Raw genomic sequence first — 18,933 nt, 5'->3', positions numbered from 1 at the left:
TGAGTTATACATTGAGGTTGGACAGAGTAGGACCATATTCATTGGAGTGTAAGAGACTGAGAGTGGTCTTATGGAAAGGTACAAAACCATGAGGGCATATATAGGGTGAATGCACTCAATGTTTTTTCCGGTGTTGGAGAATCAAGAACTAGAGGGCATAGGTTTAAGAAGAAAGGAGAAAAGATTTAATAGGAACTTGAGGGGCAACATTTTTAACCAAAGGCTGGTACGTATGTATGACAGCTGTCAGAAAAAGTGATTGAGATAGGTACAGTAACCTCCAAGAGGACCATAACCTTGTCCTAGGGTTTGGGGGCCTGTGTGCCTCAATGACCCATAGAGCTATGCTGGCTGGAGTCAGAACTTTACGCTTTGGGTCTTGGTAGGGTCACGCATTCCAATTAGGTCAGAGGGCAGAGGACAGGCTTAGAGTGGTCCACTGGTTCTCCTGGTTGCGGGGGGGTGGGGGTGTTCAGCTAAGGGCTGAACAACCCAAACTGGTAAAACAAAACAGTTGCGGAAACAGCAATGAAGGCTCCTTCTACATCTGAGTGCGATGGTATTCCTGGGTCTCCGCCCGGGACTTGCATGACGGACAGTAGCGAAAACCAAGAGGAAGCCACTAACTTGATGAAGGAAGCCCTGAACTCCTCCAGAGATGGAGGATCTTCATTGCTGCCCTGAACACCAGCGGCGTAACGGGCAGTAAGTTAGTAGGGACAACAACATCTTTTAAACAACAGCTGGATGGGTGCATGGATAGGAAAGGTTCAGAGGATTATGGACCAAATGCTGGCAAGTGGGACTAACTTGCATGGGGCATCTTTGACCAGCTGGACTAAATGGCCTGTTTCCATTCTCTATGAGTTTATGACTCTGACACTGGTTCCATACTGACTCTGTGCAATACAAATCTTCTTTTCAATGTGTTTTGTTATTACATCCATCATTGTAGGTTCCACCATCTGCTTACCCGCTGACATCAGGCTATGTTAAGTGGAGCAGATGTGGGTTATTTTTTGGGGTGTCTAGGGAGAGGTAGCGCATCTGGTGAAGGGGCTTGTCATGCCCGTTCCAGGACAGCTCACTCACCTTTCGACCCCGCCAGGTACTCTGCTCTCACCTGTGGCTTCAAGTAGCTGTTTGCATGTCACAGTGGCCACACCCTGATACACCGCTCCTACAAGCAGGCTAAATCAGGTGAGGGTAGCCAGCAGCCTCTACTCTGGCGAGATAGGGACGTGCCTGTCCCAGAATGCAAAGCCAGCTCTGGCAGACTGTATGAATGAGATCTACAGTGCGATCCAATGGCCAGGAAGGCGGTCCTGCAATGTTCCGTGGAGAGGGGAGGGCATGATTGTCTTGGTCATCCACTGCAACCAAGGAAGACCCCAGTTTGTGACATCCATTCGTATCACTGGACCTGGACTTTCGAGGTCGAGAGAGAGGAACTGTCCCAGTGCAGCAGCTTTTCCACTTTAAAAACTCTCCCACATATGTTTCCTGTCATCATGACGGACAACTACCATCTTGTGGAGTAGAGTAAGACTTACCGCAAAGATGACTTTGAAAAGTAGCAGTTTATTTGCTTGCTATTCATTAGGATGACAAGCTCAGCCTATTTAGGCCTCGTGTCACATCGCCCCATTCAACAATATTGAAAACAGTCAGCCTGAGTGCTACATGTCTACCATGAAGTAGCCTGTTTGTGTTTTGGAGTATTAATCTGTGACAGCACTCTTAAAAAATTCCACTCCAAATATTACGCATCAACTTCAATCCTGCGTAGCCACCACAAAAATATTTTCTTAAAAATAATAACATGACATTGTAAAATTAAATCTTTAGCAAATCAAGAATTTTCCACAGATTCTCAAAAAAAAAATGAATGAGCTCAGTGAAGTCAATTCTACATCCAGTAAATAACAACCAATTTGGTCGAACTTTAATAAGCACCAACAAGGCTTTACTTAACAATAATGTGCAGTTGAAATAGAAGATAATTGTGCATTAAAATTAGAACCTATAATTTCGCGTCATGTGCCTACTTTGCGGAATTGGTAATTACTTTGAATACTCCGGACCAGGGTTGCTTAGGAAATGGAGAAGTATCATTGCAAGAACGTGCCACAAGTCAAACTCCTGAAAGATCAATGGGCACAAGAGCATTGAATTGACTTGTGAGTACACACTCCGATAAACAGTAATTAGCCAAGCTTTAGATGGCCTGATCAAAATTTCTTCTTCTTCTTCTTGTTTTACGGCGGTTGGCACCCAGCTTAATGGTGCATCACCGTCACCTTCTGCTCTGGAGTGTGCAATCGACTTACATTCCTAATTCCTTCACCCAATCATACACATACACATACCCTAACCTACATTTTATCCTCCCATCTTTGGCCATCCTAGTACCCTATTCCTGCTTATTCATCATATCCTATAAAAAAAAAACCCTGTACCCCTTAAAATCAATCTCACTGAGGACACTGTGAGAGACTCAGGTGCAGTTTCCTCACATTCTAAAATCTTCCATTGCAGAAATCAAGAATCCAGCTTTGTTGGAGCTCATTTGCAGCTGGTGTATACCAAAGTGCTCTAGGTTATGTTGCCTGGGAATCCATCTATAGAAGGCAGTAGATGATAATTTCTGACCATATGTCAGCAGCTGAGTGAAGGTCCTTTCTGTCTGTACTTTGCTGTAACTTTGCCCCACTCCTTTCTGTCTCAGTTCGAGGTGGCAACATCTGAGCTGCCTTGTCTTTGCCTGATAGCACGATTCTGGTTGCCTGTGGCAGATGGGCACCCATAGAAGTGGTGCAGCGCCAATCATCATTTCACAGATTGCAACTCTGAACACAAGATTGAAAAGAAAAGTTTAAGAAAGATCCAGCATTCAAACAAAAAATATATACCCGTATTCAAAATAAAATGAAATTATCCCCTTCTGGTTTCCAAATTCAGTTTGTTTGTTCTTTTGTGCTATGCCGTATGACATGGGTGATCACAGTCTATCCATGACCATGATTATTATTAGCAAATTTTTCCATAGTCATAGTCATAGTCATACTTTATTGATCCCAGAGGAAATTGGTTTTCGTTACAGTTGCACCATAAATAATAAATAGTAATAAAACCATAAATAGTTAAATAGTAATATGTAAAATTATGCCAGGAAATAAGTCCAGGACCAGCCTATTGGCTCAGGGTGTCTGACCCTCCAAGGGAGGAGTTATAAAGTTTGATGGCCACAGGCAGGAATGACTTCCTATGACGCTCTGTGTTGCATCTCGGTGGAATGAGTCTCTGGCTGAATGTACTCCTGTGCCCAACCAGTACATTATGTAGTGGATGGGAGACATTGTCCAAGATGGCATGGAACTTGGACAGCATCCTCTTTTCAGACACCACAGTGAGAGAGTCCAGTTCCATCCCCACAACATCACTGGCCTTACGGATGAGTTTGTTGATTCTGTTGGTGTCTGCTACCCTCAGCCTGCTGCCCCAGCACACAACAGCAAACATGATCACACTGGCCACCACAGACTCGTAGAACATCCTCAGCATCGTCTGGAAGTAGCTTTCCATTGCTTTCTTATAGGCAGTGTCTTTGCAAGAAGGGTGACGCCAACTATTATTGATACTCTTGAGCGATTGTCTGCCTGATGTTAGTGGTCACATAACTAGGACGTGATATGCACCATGCACCAGCGGCTCATCTGACTATCCACCACCTGCTCCCATGGCTTCACATGTCCCTTATCTGGGGGTGGGGTGAGGGGTTAAGCAGGTGCTACACCTTGCTTAAGGGTGACCTGCGGGCTAGGGGAAGGAAGGAGCACCTTACACCTTCCTTGGTAGAGACATATCTCCACCCTGTCACCTCACTAATGTAATTATGAGACTAGAATTATATTGGTAAAAGTAATCAAACTCATTTCAATCCTGATTAAAACAACTGAGTCATGTTCACAGCTAAATTTTACACGTTTCATTTTGGAATTAATTCTAAAAAGTCAGACTACTGTGCTGTTTATGGAATTCAAATCCACATCACAGACAAGTTGGATCTGGGCCATGTGTCTTACCCGAGTGACTTGGCTTCCATGGATCAGAATGAGAACTGGGTGAAACCAGTTTAAAAAGTTAAATTTGACCTCTATTTACTCACCGCTGGCAAACAAAGTCCCAACAGTCCAGATGCAAATTTTAGGCGTCTGTGTAGCAGTTTAGGTTTTATAATCTGTTTACATTAAGGATTAAAAAGTGCTTAAAACCAAGTCTGAACCAAGCCCTAACTGCTAAAAATGGCATTCCCAAACAGAGCTAAGAGTCAAAAGAACACAGTTTGCTATCAAGTTCCTGTTTTGGCAATAAGGAGAAAATGAAATGAGAGTTAGCAGCACTTTACTTAATTCTTATTTAAACAAGTAATATAAGAGTGGTTGAGCTAGGGTATCCCCACCTGTTCCCATGGCTTCACGTGACCCTGATCAAGGGTGGGAGGAGCTAAGCAGGTGCTACACCTTGCCCAAGGGTGACCTGCAGGCTAGCGGGGGGGATGGAGCGCCTTACACCTCCTTTGGCAGAGACGTATCTCCACAAATAGCTTGAAATCAGAAAATCCAATATGCATACCATAGTAGGTCTCCTTTAGTTCACGTTTTCCACCACTTCCTTGATTGTTGCCTGCCTACGTCACCATTCTCCAACCTGATTTCATCCTCTCACCATCCCTTCCTTACCTGGTTCCACCTATCACCTACTAAACTCCGCCTCCCTCTTCCCATCTGGCTCCGTCTCACAATTTTCCTTACACTTTCACCCGGCCTGCGTCTGAGGAACACCGTCCCCACCTAGTTCCGTCTGCCCATCATTCTCCCCACATCTGGTGCACCTGTTGCCTGCGAGCCTCTGTCTCACTCCTTCCTCTCACCCCTTTATTGTAGCTATCTTTCATCTGCCCTCATAGTCCGAAGCAGGATCAATGCTTCAAATGTCAAACGTCTCTCCCTCCATGGATACTGCTTGACCCACCAAGATCCTCCAGTACGTTACTCTTTGCTCCAGATTCCATCAGCTGCCACTTCCTCTGCCTGATATATTAACTGAAGAACTGACCAAGGGTCTCAGAACTGAAACACTTCCAGTTTCCTTTCTTCACAGATTCTGCTTGACTGGCTGAGTTCTTCCAGATTTTTCTTTGTCTAGTTTGTGCATCTCAATCTCGGAAAGGAGCATTTAGTTCACTAGAATATTTGCTTATTGCTTTCTTTACAACCTGACCTCTCCTCTTAGTTCCCTCATCGACAGCACCATCGGATGAATCCTCTGTTTTCATCTCTTCACAGAATGCTTTCTTTTTCACCTTCCATTTGTCCAGCTAGGCTTTGGTCTTTGAATCTACGTTTACAAGCAGCCTTTTTGTCTCCCACTTGAAGTTCATGCAATTAGCTCAATGCACACAGAGCAAATTCTGGTTCTTTTTGCTCACAAAAGCTGAATGCTTGCAAATTTCCTGAAGCTCCTTGAACTCTCTTCCAGCGTAAAACTAAGCCACATTTTGCAAGTAACTGCCTGGATTAACTTGTCACATCTCTAAAATGCAATCGTTATAATGGAGGGCACTGTAAAAAAAATATGGACAAGCTGAAAAAGCAAGGTTATGATCGGAGATGTAAAATTTTGAGAGAACATATTTTGTCTTTAAAATAAAACATCCAGTTCACCACAGTCTCAGCCAGCAGTCTAGTCCATGTGATACTAGCAGTATGGTGGAAGTTTCAGGTGTCAGGGGTCATGAAGTGTGTAAAGTTACTGTTACTAGGGAAAAGGTTCTTGGGAAACTGAAAGATCTGATGGTAGATAAGTCACCTGGATCAGATGGTGTACACCCCAGAGTTCAGAAAGAGGTATCTGGTAGGTGGTAGAGGTGGTAACTTCTACTTTTACAAAGGCACACTCGACAATTTCATGCCCAAAGGAACAACTTCATCTCGAATGTCAAAAACCGATATGTATATACAGAGGCTTTCACAATCCGTATGGCATGGCAGGAACACTATATACAGTTTGTGGAGGCATTAGTAAAGATCTTTCAAGGATCACTAGATTCTGAAATGATTCCAGAAAACTGGAAAATTGCAAGTGTTAATCCACTCTTCAAGAAGGGAGAAAGACAGAAGAAACAAAATTATAGGCCAGTTAGTCTGACCTCAGTGGTTGGGAAGACGTTGGAGTCGATTGTTAAAGATGTGGTTTCAGGATATTTGGAGACACATGATAAAATAGGCTGTAGTCAGTATTGGTTCCTCGAGGGAAAATCTTGCCTGATAAATCTGCTGGAATTTTTGAAAAAATAGCAAGCAGGAAATAAAAATCAAATGAAAATCAGTGGATATTGTGATTGTCAGAAGACCTTTGACAAGGTGCCACACAAAAGCTATTACAGGAAAAATTGTAGCGTGGATAAAGCAGTGGCTGGTTGGCAGGAGGCAAAGAGTGGGAATAAAGGGAGCCTTTTCTGGTTGGCTGCCAATGACTAGTGGTGATTTACAACTGTCTGTGTTGGGGTCCAATTCTTTTTATGTTATATGTCAATGATTTGGATGATGGAATTGATAGCTTTACTGCAAAGTTTGCAGATAGGAGGAGGGGCAGGTAGCTTTGAGGAAGTAGAGAGGCTACAGAAAGACTTAGTCAGATTAGGAGAATGGGTAAAGAAGTGGCAGATGGAATACTGTGTCAGAAAGTGCATTGTCATGCACTTTGGCAGAAGAAATGAAAGGGGTGACTTTTCTAAATGGAGAGAAAATACAAAATTCTAAGGTGCAAAGAGGTTTGGGAGTCCTTGTGCAGGATTTCTTGAAGGGTAGCTTGCAGGTTGAGTCTGTGGTGAGGAAAGCAAATGTGATGTTAGCATTCATTTCAAGAGGACTAGAATATGAAAGCAGGGATGTAATGTTGAGACTTTATAAAGCACTGGTGAGACCTCACTTGGAATATTCTGAGCAGTTTTAGGCCCCTTATCTTAAAAAAGGTGTGCTGAAACTAGAGAGGGCTCAAAGGAGGTTTCCAAACATCATTTTAGGTTTAAACAGTTTGTCACATGAAGAGTGTTTGATTGCTCTCAGTCTGTACTCACTGGAATTCAAAAGAATCTATCAAATGTTGAAAACCTTGATAGAGTGGATGTGGAGAAGGTGTTTCCTATGGTGAGAGTGACTAAGACCAGAGGACACAGACTTAGAATACAGGGTTGTCCTTTCAGAACGGAGATGAGGAGGAATTTCTTTAGCTAGAGAGTAGTGAATCTGTGGAATTCATTGCCACAGGCAGGTGTGGAGGCCAAGTCTTTAGGTATATTTATGGCAGAGGTTGATAGATTCTTGTTTAGTCAGGGCATGAAGGGTAATGGGGAGAAGGCAGGAGATTAGGGCTGAGAGGGAAAATGGATCAGCCATGATGAAATGGTGTAGCAGGCCTAATGGCCAAATTTTTCTCCTATATCTTATGGTCTTATGATACTCCTGTGATGTCCAAATAGAAGCTAAGTGTTTTTTTAAAGCAGAGTCCTGTACAGACATAATTTACGTTGAGCAACACACAAAAAATGCTGAAGAAACTCAACAGGGAGGCACCATCTATGGAGAGGCATAAAAAAAATCGATGTTTCAGGCCAAGACACTTCCAGGATCCCTTGTGTGTATATTTTTGCTGCAACAGCTCGATGAGTATAATTTTCCTCTTGCCTTGAATGATAGAATAATAATTAATGAAAGACTGCACTAGCTCCGGCGCTCAACCAGTGTGCAAAAAACAACAAACTGTGCAAATATAAAAAGAAAGTAATAATGATATATTCTCCCATCCACTACATAATGTACTGGGTGGGCACGGGAATACATTCAGCCAGAGACTCATTCCACCGAGATGCAACACAGAGCGTCATAGGAAGTCATTCCTGCCTGTGGCCATCAAACTTTACAACTCCTCCCTTGGAGGGTCAGACACCCTGAGCCAATAGGCTGGTCCTGGACTTATTTCCTGGCATAATTTACATATTACTATTTAACTATTTGTGGTTTTATTACTATTTAATTATTTATGGTGCAACTGTAACAAAAACCAATTTCCCCCGGAATCAATAAAGTATGACTATGACTATGACTAATAAATAAGCAATAAACATCCTGAACCTGACATTGAAAGTGAATCTATAAGTTGTGGGAACATTTCAGTGATGGGGTAAGTGACGTTGAGTGAAATTATCCCTTGATAGGTTGAGGGGTAGTAACTGTTCCTGGTGGTGTGAGTCTTTAGGCTCTTTATCTTCTTCCTGATGACAGCAGCAGCAGGAAGAGAACAATAGTTCTATAGAAATGTCCAGGGGTATTTTCTTGAACTGGATGGTGGGGTGGAGATACATCTCTACCAAAGGAGGTGAATGGCACTGTTTCCTTCCGCTAAACTGTAGGTCACACTTGACAAAGGTGTGACACCTGTTTAGCTATCCCGATCAGAGTCAGTGAAGGCATGGGAGATGGTCGTAAGAGCAGCTGGTGTATATCACAAATCCTGATTATGCGACCACTGACGCCAGGCAGACAATCTCTAGAGCATATTGAAACTGGCTGGGGTCACCTGCACCCATTTTGTAAAGACACTGCCCAGAAGATGGCAATGGCAAACCACTTCTGTAGAAAAAATTGCCAAGAACAATCATGGTCATAGACCATGATCACATGTGTCTTACAACATGGCACATAATGCTAATGACTTACATGGATAGGGAAGGTTTTACATAGGAAATGTAGAGAAGGATATGGATCAAATGGGACATCTTGATCAAATGGACGTTTGGGCCGAAGGGCCGTATTCCATTCTGTAAAGCTCTTTGACTTGACGTTGAAATAGGTCTTTCCACCTCACAGGTATCGGTCAGTGGAGTTTCCTCCAAAGTTGATTATGTCGTCCTTGATGGCAGCAGTTTAATCCCATAAAGGAAAGTCCTTTCCTTGCTGAGCAGTGCCGAAAAAAATTAAATCATCTCTGTTGGAGGTCAATAGAAAACTCACATTTTGGGAAGGTGTGCTTTCTGGGCACTTCTTCCTACTCATTATCTATGACTTTGTTTACTCCCATTCATTTGTCTGGCATATATTCATCCTCCTGCCTCTTAATAACCTCTTTGCAATTTACTTCAAGCATACTTTCTGCCAGTGAGTTCCTTTACTTTCAACCAGCTAAAGTTTAAAGGAATTCTCTCCTGTGCTGTCAACATTTCTCTTTGATAATTTTCTCTTAGAAAATGTGGATTGATATGGATTATTAATGGGGATTAAAATGTGGATTTTTTTTTAAGTTCGTCATTTGATTTTCCTAATATAGAACTCAACATCCAAGATGAATGCTGTGGTAAACCGACTGTGCACTGGGACAGCCACTAATCTGATGATCAAGAATATTGACCAAACGCTTCAAACCCAAAAACCACGATAAAGTGGAAGCAGGAGCTTAGTGTTTCTTACAAGTTCACCAAAAAGCGCCGCTAGACAGAAAACTATTAACAATCGCATAATCACATAAAGAAATCCTTTTATTAGCTGGGGAGAAAATTTTAAGATAGGATTCAGATTGCTGCCTTTTTCACTTATAGCTTAAAGTTTTTGAAGTTACACGCATAAAATGATGGGGGAAATCTACAAGTCAGATAGCATCTACAGACAGGAATAAAGAGCCAATTTTTCGGGCTGAGACCCTTCATCAGGATCTTTCACGAGTACTGATAAAGAGTCAGTTCTTTGAGCTAATACTCTTCATAAGCCCTGATGAAGGCTATTAGCTCAAAACATTGACTCATTATTCCTCTCCATAGATGCTGCCTAACCTGCTGAATTCTGCTAGTATTTGTGCACGTTATTCTGGATTTCCAGCATTTGCCGTGTCATTTGTGTTTTTAAAGATTTTGAATCCTGTTACAATAATTTTGTACAACGGAATAGGATATCGAGAATAAAAATATGGTTGTGACCGGCACACAGATTTGACAGGGAGAGAAAGAAAAAACAGCTCTCAGCGTTGCTTCTCAGTACAGCTGCAGGCAAGAAAATTGCAGGCACCAGCAGCTTTTAATTGTTCATTTGTTCCGTCTGAGCACAGTAGACATTAAATGCCTAAGAGCTCCTTAGTCAGTGTTACAGAAGAAACATCTGTACGGTGTGGAAACTGACACGTTTCCAGAGAGCTTTCCTTCCCCTCCAATAAGTAACCGAGCTAAGACTGGCAAAAGATAAAAGTGTTTGGTCCAAATGCCAGTCTAGACTGGCATTCAAATATAGTTCCAGTTAGGCATCTTACTCTAAACTATTGTGGCTGTCTGCCCCTACAGCCAATCATTTCATCTCAGAAGCCTGAGTGATGTTGCAATCAGCCGTATATGTAATTAAGCTGTTGATTCTTATTCAGAGCTTTTATCCACAGTTTATCTAGATTCTGTTAGTTTTGAGAAGAATTTTGCGATATGATCTAATTTAATCATCAACTAACAACACTCTCACATGCCAGAGAAGTTACTGATCTATTTGATGGCAGAGTACTAAGGGGAATTTTGTAGCCCTAATGGAGCCTGCCTATTTCTCATTCAGTACATCAAACTTTTGTATACCTGCCTAACTTTTCATTTTGGCTAATACCCTCATTTGTCATCGTGGGTAACAAAAACAAGGCATCATTTATAACCCAAAGGTAGTCTGCAAATCTTTGCTCTTGGCAGGAAGTTTTGTAAGACATTAAAATGATTGAAATGCTATTTTCTTGGCAGCTTGCTGTATTTCAACAGAATGCATTTATGGTGAGGAAGACCAAAATATACGGGACAGAAGTGGGAGGCCAGGGCCAAATTCAAAGCCTGGGAAAGAATTGCAGGATGAATTTTTTGTCTATTCTTGGAATTTTGGTGAAAACAATATAGCCAACATACAGTAAACTGGCAGCAAATGTTAGATATCTCAGCATTCCAAAAACATTAATTGCAGTGGTTCATTGAACTGACAAATACAGCTTCCATCAGTATCAAAGTACACAAAAACCTGAAGAGTATACACCTTGGACCTAAGCTAATCCAACAACTGAACCTGGTGCCATGCTGTGTTGCCAAAGATTTCGCCTGACAACAGACTAAAGTCTAGGTTCATGCTCTACACGGTTGTTGAACAACGTTCATTGTTGGCAGTAAAGGGTCTTTTTTCAGAAACCTCTGCAGTTGTAAGATTCAGGAGTGGATGCACAATGACGCCATCACCAACTTTCTTGATATTTGTGATGTGGACGATATCGCATCTCAATCATTGAGCTAAGCTGTTTACGGCTAGCCTTTTAACTTGATCATGGGATAAGCCAAATATTTCCAAAGATTATGGCAAGTAGCCTTTTTGAACATCTGTGATTTTTCTTTTGAAGGTATTCCTGCGGTGCTGCTGCTTAGGGAGTTCCTGGATTTTGATCCGGCAATGATAAAAGAAGGACACTATAGTTCCGGGACAGGTTGGTAGAAAGCCTACTTCCCAAAGCAGCAGATAAAAAAAAAACTCATTCCATTCAATTAAAATTTGTACATAAATTCATTAAAAGAATGTGGAAACAGTATACCTTTTCACTCCTAAGCTCACCCTTATAATAACCTTAAACTCAGAGACAAGATTCAAAGATCCACTGGTAGATGAGACTAGAAATAGGGGATATAGCCTCAAAATTCAGGAGAGTAAATTTAGGACAGAGGTGAGGAACAACTGTTTTTTTTTCTAAAGAGAGGGGAATCTGTGGACTTGTCTGACCAATGAAGCAGTGAAGGCTATATTTAAGACAAGGTTGGACAGGTTTTTTGCATAGTAGGGGGATTAAGGGTTCTGGGGGAAAGGCAGGTGGGTGGAGATGAGTCCATGGTCAGATCAGCCATGATCTTATTGAATGGCGGAGCAGGCCTGATGGGCCAGATGGCTGACTCCTTATGTTCTCATGTTCTTATCCCTGACAAGAGGCACTTTGCAAGTTGAAATGGAGGGGAAGGGAGAGAGAAGTGTGAGAATGCGGGCAATGACAAATGAAACACACAAGAGTGGATGATCAGTTTGAATACGGATTGATACAAAATTGTTCCGAATTTTATATAAAAACTGATTAATTTTGGAGTGAAATATTCTCTAAAGCTTTCCAGAACGTATCACGGAATTATATAAAGTCAAACATTTTTCTAATTTTCTTGGAAATGCATTTCCGTGTGCTCACGGCAGTGGAGGGATGCAATATTTGGAAATTCTATGTACAATTCTAAGTTTGCTTTCTTAACTAAGGATGAAGTCATTTGGATTGATATAGCAATTTTTAATGATCTCAGAACACACCAAGCTTCATCAAAGTTTAATTGAAGATTAATCACAGTTGCAGCAAATGAAATATAGTAGCTGATTACACACTGCAAGGGTGTGTGATAAATAGTCACTGATGTTTGTTTAAATTTTGAATTGGAGTCAGTTTACTATTTTCTCTTGTACCGAGGTAAAGTGTAAATCCTGCCTTTCATATTGTCGATGTATGTGTAGATCAATTCATTACACAGTGCATTAACGTAGAACAAGGTAAAACAATAATAGAAGGCAAAATAAAGTGTAACATCTACAGAGAAAGTTTCTAGTTTGCAGCACTTGAATGCGAATTTTGAACAGTACTATGCAAAAGTCTTAGGTACATACATATAGCTAGGGTGCCTAAGACTTTTGCACAGTACTGTATCTGTCAGTGTAGAGTGGAGACTGAGTATGTAAATCTGGTGGGAGTATAGAATATTGGGAATAGTGAGGATGGAGCACCATTGGTGGGGTGTGGGGCAGGTGGCAGAGGAGTGCCAGGGGTGGGGGTGGTGCAGGTACAGACACGCACAGCCCTGAGACACCAGGCAACGTTATTTGATTACAAACAATTGGTTTATTGATCATTACAGAATATCCCTCTGGTACTTCCCACTCCCTCCCCTCTCCCTTCCCCTTTTCCCAACCTTTACTCCCCTCCCCCTGCCCCTTTCCCTCTCCCGCTCCACAATCAAAGCCCATATCAGAATTAAGCTGATCATCACTTGCATATGTCATGAAATAGTTTTTGTTTTGTGACAGCATTACAAGGCAATGCACAAAATTATTACAGTATTGTGCAAAAGTCTTATGCACCCCAGAAATATATATGTGCTTAAGACTTCTGTAGAGTACTGTAAGTAAAGAAAATTTTAGAATTAATTCCCCAAAACTTAGTAGGTGCACTAACAGTTAAGACCCATAAGAAATTGGAACAGAATCAAACCATTTAGCTCACTGAGTCTCCTGTGCCTTTCAATCATGACTGATTAATAAAACCCCATTCTCCTGCCTTCTCCCTCGATCCTGAATTCCTTTACCAATCAAGAACCTATTAATTTCTGCCTTAATTACACAAAATAACTTGGCCTCCACCACCCTCTATGGCAATTTAAGGTATAGAGCTTGTCAAAATGAAATAAAATGTAAACAGAACCAGAAACAAGCCCACTTCTCTATTCGTTTTACACCTATGACTGTGTGGATAAGTATATCTCCAACACCTTATCCAAGTTTGCTCATGACACTATGTTGTGGGCTGTTTCAAAAGTGGTGATAAATCAGCATACAGGAGGGAAATTGAAAACTTGGCTGAGTGGTGTAGTAACAGCAACCTCTCACTCAATGTCAGCAAGACCAAGGAACTGATTGTAGACTTCAAGAGAGGCAAACTAGAGGTCCATGAGCCAGTAATCATCGGAGGATCAGAGGTGGAGAGGGTCAGTAACTTTAAATTCCTGGGTGTCACTATCTCAGAGGACCTGTCCTGGACCCATCTGTCTGTGGAGATTCAGCATGACATCGTTTGTCCATACCATTGGGTATTGTCTTGATTTGATTCTATTGTGTTTCTTGGATTTATTGCCACCATAATAAATGACTATCAGGGATGTATATGGTGACATATATGTACTTTTATAATAACTTTACTTTGAACTCTGAACTTTGAAAATGCATCTGCAAGTTTGAAGAGATAGCTGACCTGCAAGACATTAACTTGTGTAGACTGACAATGTAAAGTGCACGTAGGTTGTGGTAATGTTACCAACAAGAGAAAACCTGCAGTTGCTGGGAATCCAAGCAACTCACACAAAATGCTGGAGGAACTCAGCAAGCCAGGCAACATCTATGGAAAAGAATAAACAGTCGATGTTTTGGGCCGAGACCCTTCATCAGGTCCTGCTTACTCTTTTCCATAGATGCTGCGTGCCCTGCCAAGTCTTTCCAGTATTGTGTGTGGTTTGCATGGTAATGTTGCTAACGTTTTGGTTTTGGTTATGACTGTCCCATGTACCAAAGCACAGCATAAAGCTTATCTTGCATGCTGTTTACGCAGATCAAATCACTACACAGTGCATTGAACTAGAATGAGGCAAGATAATAGCAATGCAGAATAAAGTGTAAAAGCTATCAAAATAGTACAGGCGTACAATGAGGTGCAGAATCATCATGAGGTAGGTTTCGAGGTCAAAAGTCAATCTCCAGTCTGTCACACCATGGAATCATTCAGTAAAATTATAACAGTGGGTTCAAGCTGTCCTTGAACACAGTGGTACATCCTTTTAAATTATAACAGTGGAGTTGAAGATGTCCTTGAACCCCAATGGTACATCCTTTTAAGTTTTTCTATCTGCTGCCCCAAGGGAGAGGAGAAAAGAATGTCTGGGCTGGGTGGCATTTTTGATTATGTCAGCTGCTTTACTGAGGCAGTGAAAAATATGCTGATTACAGGAAAATTCTTGGTCAGAATAAAAAGAGATTCTCGTCACCCTGAAGCTGCAGGATGTTATGCTCCATTCAGAAGAAAGATGGAGCTTGATTTGAAATCAATGTACCTGTGACAGTGTGAAACACGTTCTTACTGCAATCAGATTATATTTTCAAGAACCTAAACCAACATCGATAGGCCACGGAAAAAAATAAGAACAGTCTGGTTCAGGAAGGTTCATCATCATCGTTATGTTCTGTGCTATATGACCATGATTGTTCTGGCAAATTTTTCTACAGAAGTGGCCATTCCCTTCTTCTGGGCAGTGTCTTTACAAGATGGGTGACCCCAGACATTATCAATACACTTCAGAGATTGTCTGCCTGGCTTCAGTGGTCACAAAACCAGGACTTGTGATATGCACCAGATGCTTGTACAACCATCCACCACCTTCTCTCATGGCTTCACGTGAGCCTGACTGGGGGCTAAGCGGGTGCTATGCCTTGCCCAAGGATGACCTGCAGGCTAGTGGAGGGAAGAAACACCTTAAATTTCCTCTGGTGGAGACGTATGTCCACCCTGACACCTCCCAGGGAGATTAGTACAAATGTTTCATCTTATTTATTTTTTAACTCAGCTGTTGAGCTCACATTCCTGATTTCACTTCAAAAATCAGAATCAGAATCAAGTTTATTATCACCGGCAAGTGTCGTGGAATTTGTTAACTTAGCAGCAGCACATAATATAGAAGAAAAATATAAATAAATAAATTACAGTATACATATATTGAATAGATTAAAAATCATGCAAAAACAGAAATGATACATAATAAAAATAGTGTTAGTGTTCTTGGGTTCAATGTCTATTTAGGAATCGAATGGCAGAAGGGAAGAAGCTGTTCCTGAATTGTTGAGTGTGTGTCTTCAGGTTTCTGTACCTCCTTCCTGACGGTAACAGTAAGAAAAGGGCATGCCCTAGGTACTGGAGGTCCTTAATAATAGATGCTGCCTTTCTGAGACACTGCTCCTTGAAGGTGTCCTGGGTACTTTGTAGGCTAGTACCCAAGTTGGAGCCGACTAAATTTACGACCTTCTGCAGCTTCTTTCAGTCCTGTGCAGTAGTTCCCCCCCCCCCCCATACCTGACAGTGATGCAGCCTGTCAGAATGCTCTCCATGGTACATCTATAGATTTGAGTGTTTTTGCTGACATAGCAAATCTCTTCCTAAAGAAGTATAGCCGCTGTCTTGCCTTCTTTATAACTGCATCAGTATGTTGGGACCAGGTTAGATCCTCAGAGATCTTGACACCCAGGAACTTGAAACTGCTCACTCTCTCCACTTCTGATCCCTCTATGAGGATTGATATGTGTTCCTTCGTCTTACTCTTCCTGAAGTCCACAATCAGCTCTTTGGTCTTACCGACGTTGAGTGCCAGGTTGTTGCTGCGACACCGCTTCACTAGTTGGCATATCTCGCTCCTGAACACCCTCTCGTCTCCATCTGAGATTCTACCAACAATGATTGAATCATCAGCACATTTATAGATGTTATCCAAACAAGACCAAAAATTATGACAATTTAGAATGGAGTTGAGGAAAAACTTTTTCACACAGAGAGTTGTGGATCTGTGGAATGCTCTGCCTCAGAAGGCAGTAGAGGCCAGTTCTCTGGATGCTTTCAAGAAAGAGTTAGATAGAGCTCTTAAAGATAGTGGAGTGAAGGGATATGGGGAGAAGGCAGGAAAAGGGTACTGATTGTGGATGATCAGCCATGATCACAGTGAATGGTGGTGCTGGCTCGAAGGGCTGAATGGCCTACTCCGGCACCTATTGTCTATTGTCTATCAATCATCCAATTGAATATATCCTTAGTGGACATTTGTAAAAGGCTGGGACGATACAAAGACCAGGCAGAATTATTTTCAAAAGCACCAAATCAGGTGTTCTTTGGGAAGTTTCTGCAATGCAGCGATTGGTGCTTCGGAGTTTCACTATGAAGATGCAGAAGGTTTAGAAATAAGGTAAATTATGTCACACAGTGCAAAGTTTCATAAACTAAGCAAGAGGAAATAAAAAAAGTTGAAATTGAGGTCAATGTTATATGGACATGTGCATGCGTGCACAGCTGCAACAAACAACTTATTTGCAGCAGCATCGCAGACATGCAACATTTACAAAAGAAACAGAAATTAAACGTACATTCTGCAAAATTATACAAGAAAGAACACAATTAGAACAAAATAAAATTCCTTTATGGTTATGGTATTGCTATAATGTATCTGGATATAGTCCATAAAGCATGATATATTAATTGCAAATATACCTAATTGAGTGAGGAGGCCACTCTAAAATAGTGCACCGATATCTACTTTGCTATTAATTTCATCCTAACCCACGTGGTCAGCATCATCTACTTGAGAAGATGCTGCAAATAAAAAGTTCTCAATGCTGACACTTACTTCCTTAACCCTTAATTAAGCACAAACTTTTTGAGATACGTACTATTTTATTAAATTTTCCTTTCCACTCCCCTCTCTTTCGATGCTCCATTCTAACCTCTTACCTCTTCTCCCCTGCCACTGGATCCTCTCCTCCATCCCTTTCTCTCTGGTACACTCTCCTCTCCTATCAGATTCCTTCCTCCCCAATCCTTTACCTTTTCTACCCACCAGGGTTCATGTATCACCTTCTAGCTATTCTCCTTCCCATAAGACCATAAGATCATAAGATATAGGAACAGAATTAGGCCATTTGGCCCATCGAGTCTGCTCCGCCATTTCATCATGACTGATCCAATTTCCCTCTCGGCCCCAGTCTCCTGCCTTCTCCCTGTATCCCTTCATGCCCTGACCAATCAAGAATCTATTAACCTCTGCCTTAAATATACATAAAAACTTGGCCTCCACAGCTGCCTATGGCAAGTAATTCAACAGATTCACCACTCTCTGGCTAAAGAAGTTCCTCCTCATCTCCGCTCTATTCTGAGCCTGTGTCTTCTGGCCTTTGACTCCCCCACCACAGGAAACATCCTCTCCACATCCACTCTATCAGGGCCTATCAACATTCTAATGGTTTCAATTAGGTCACGCTCCATTCTCCTACCGATCCCCCCTCCCACCTTTTTATTCTGGCATCTTCCCCCTTCCTTTCCAGTCCAGAAGAACGGTCTTGGCCTGATACATCAACTGTTTATTCATTTCCATGGATGCTGCCTGACCTGCTGAGTTCCTTCAGCATTTTGTGCATGTTGCTTTGGATTTCCAGCATCTGCAGAATTACTCATTTATGAAGGTTGCAGTTAAAAAGACTGGATAAGACTGGGGTCTAGGTAATGACAACAGTCCAGGCTTACAGAGCTGTTACATTTCTTTGTTTCCTAACCCTGTTAGAGGTCCTCTGTTGTAATCTTTAAGACTTAACTACTGCTGCAACGCCACCTATACACCATCAAGGCAATGAAATCCCTGGCACGATCAGCCATATGACTAACAACTATGCAAAGCATGGAAACCATACCATCACAGAGGCAAATGGTCTGGGTTGTGTTCACTGCAAGTTTGGACAAAAATCAACTGTCTGAGAGAGAAGTAACAAATTGATGATGGCAGCCTGTGCAATAAGGATTACATCAGGCTGCACTGGGACCGTAGCCCTCCATAACCCCTACTATTCACGTACCTATCCAAATTTCTCGTAAACATTGAAATCGAGCTTGCATGCACCATTTGCGCTGGCAGCGCATTCCACACTCTCATGATCCTCTGAGTGAAGATGATTCCCCTCATGTTCCCTTAAAACTTCTCGCCTTTCACCCTTAACCCATGACCTTAGGCTGCAGTCCCGCCCAACCTCAGTGGAAAAAGTCTGCTTGCATTTACCTCATCTATACTCCTCATGATTTTGTTTACCTCTGTCAAATGCAACACTGAAAGATGATTCCGATCATTTATATGTTTCATCACTCAATTAACAAAGACACTCAAAGAGATTGAAATAATTTACTGTTGTCTCTCTTCCTTAACAATATCTGTTAAGTCAAATAATTTATAGGGAAACTTCATTGATTGTTATTTTGTACAAGTTTTGAAAAACATTGCGATGGGTA

The sequence above is a fragment of the Mobula hypostoma genome, chromosome 26 (assembly GCF_963921235.1).
Source record: "Mobula hypostoma chromosome 26, sMobHyp1.1, whole genome shotgun sequence".
NCBI lineage: Eukaryota > Metazoa > Chordata > Chondrichthyes > Myliobatiformes > Myliobatidae > Mobula > Mobula hypostoma.
The sequence above is the reverse complement of the archived record's forward strand: the minus strand, read 5'-3'. Positions refer to the sequence as shown.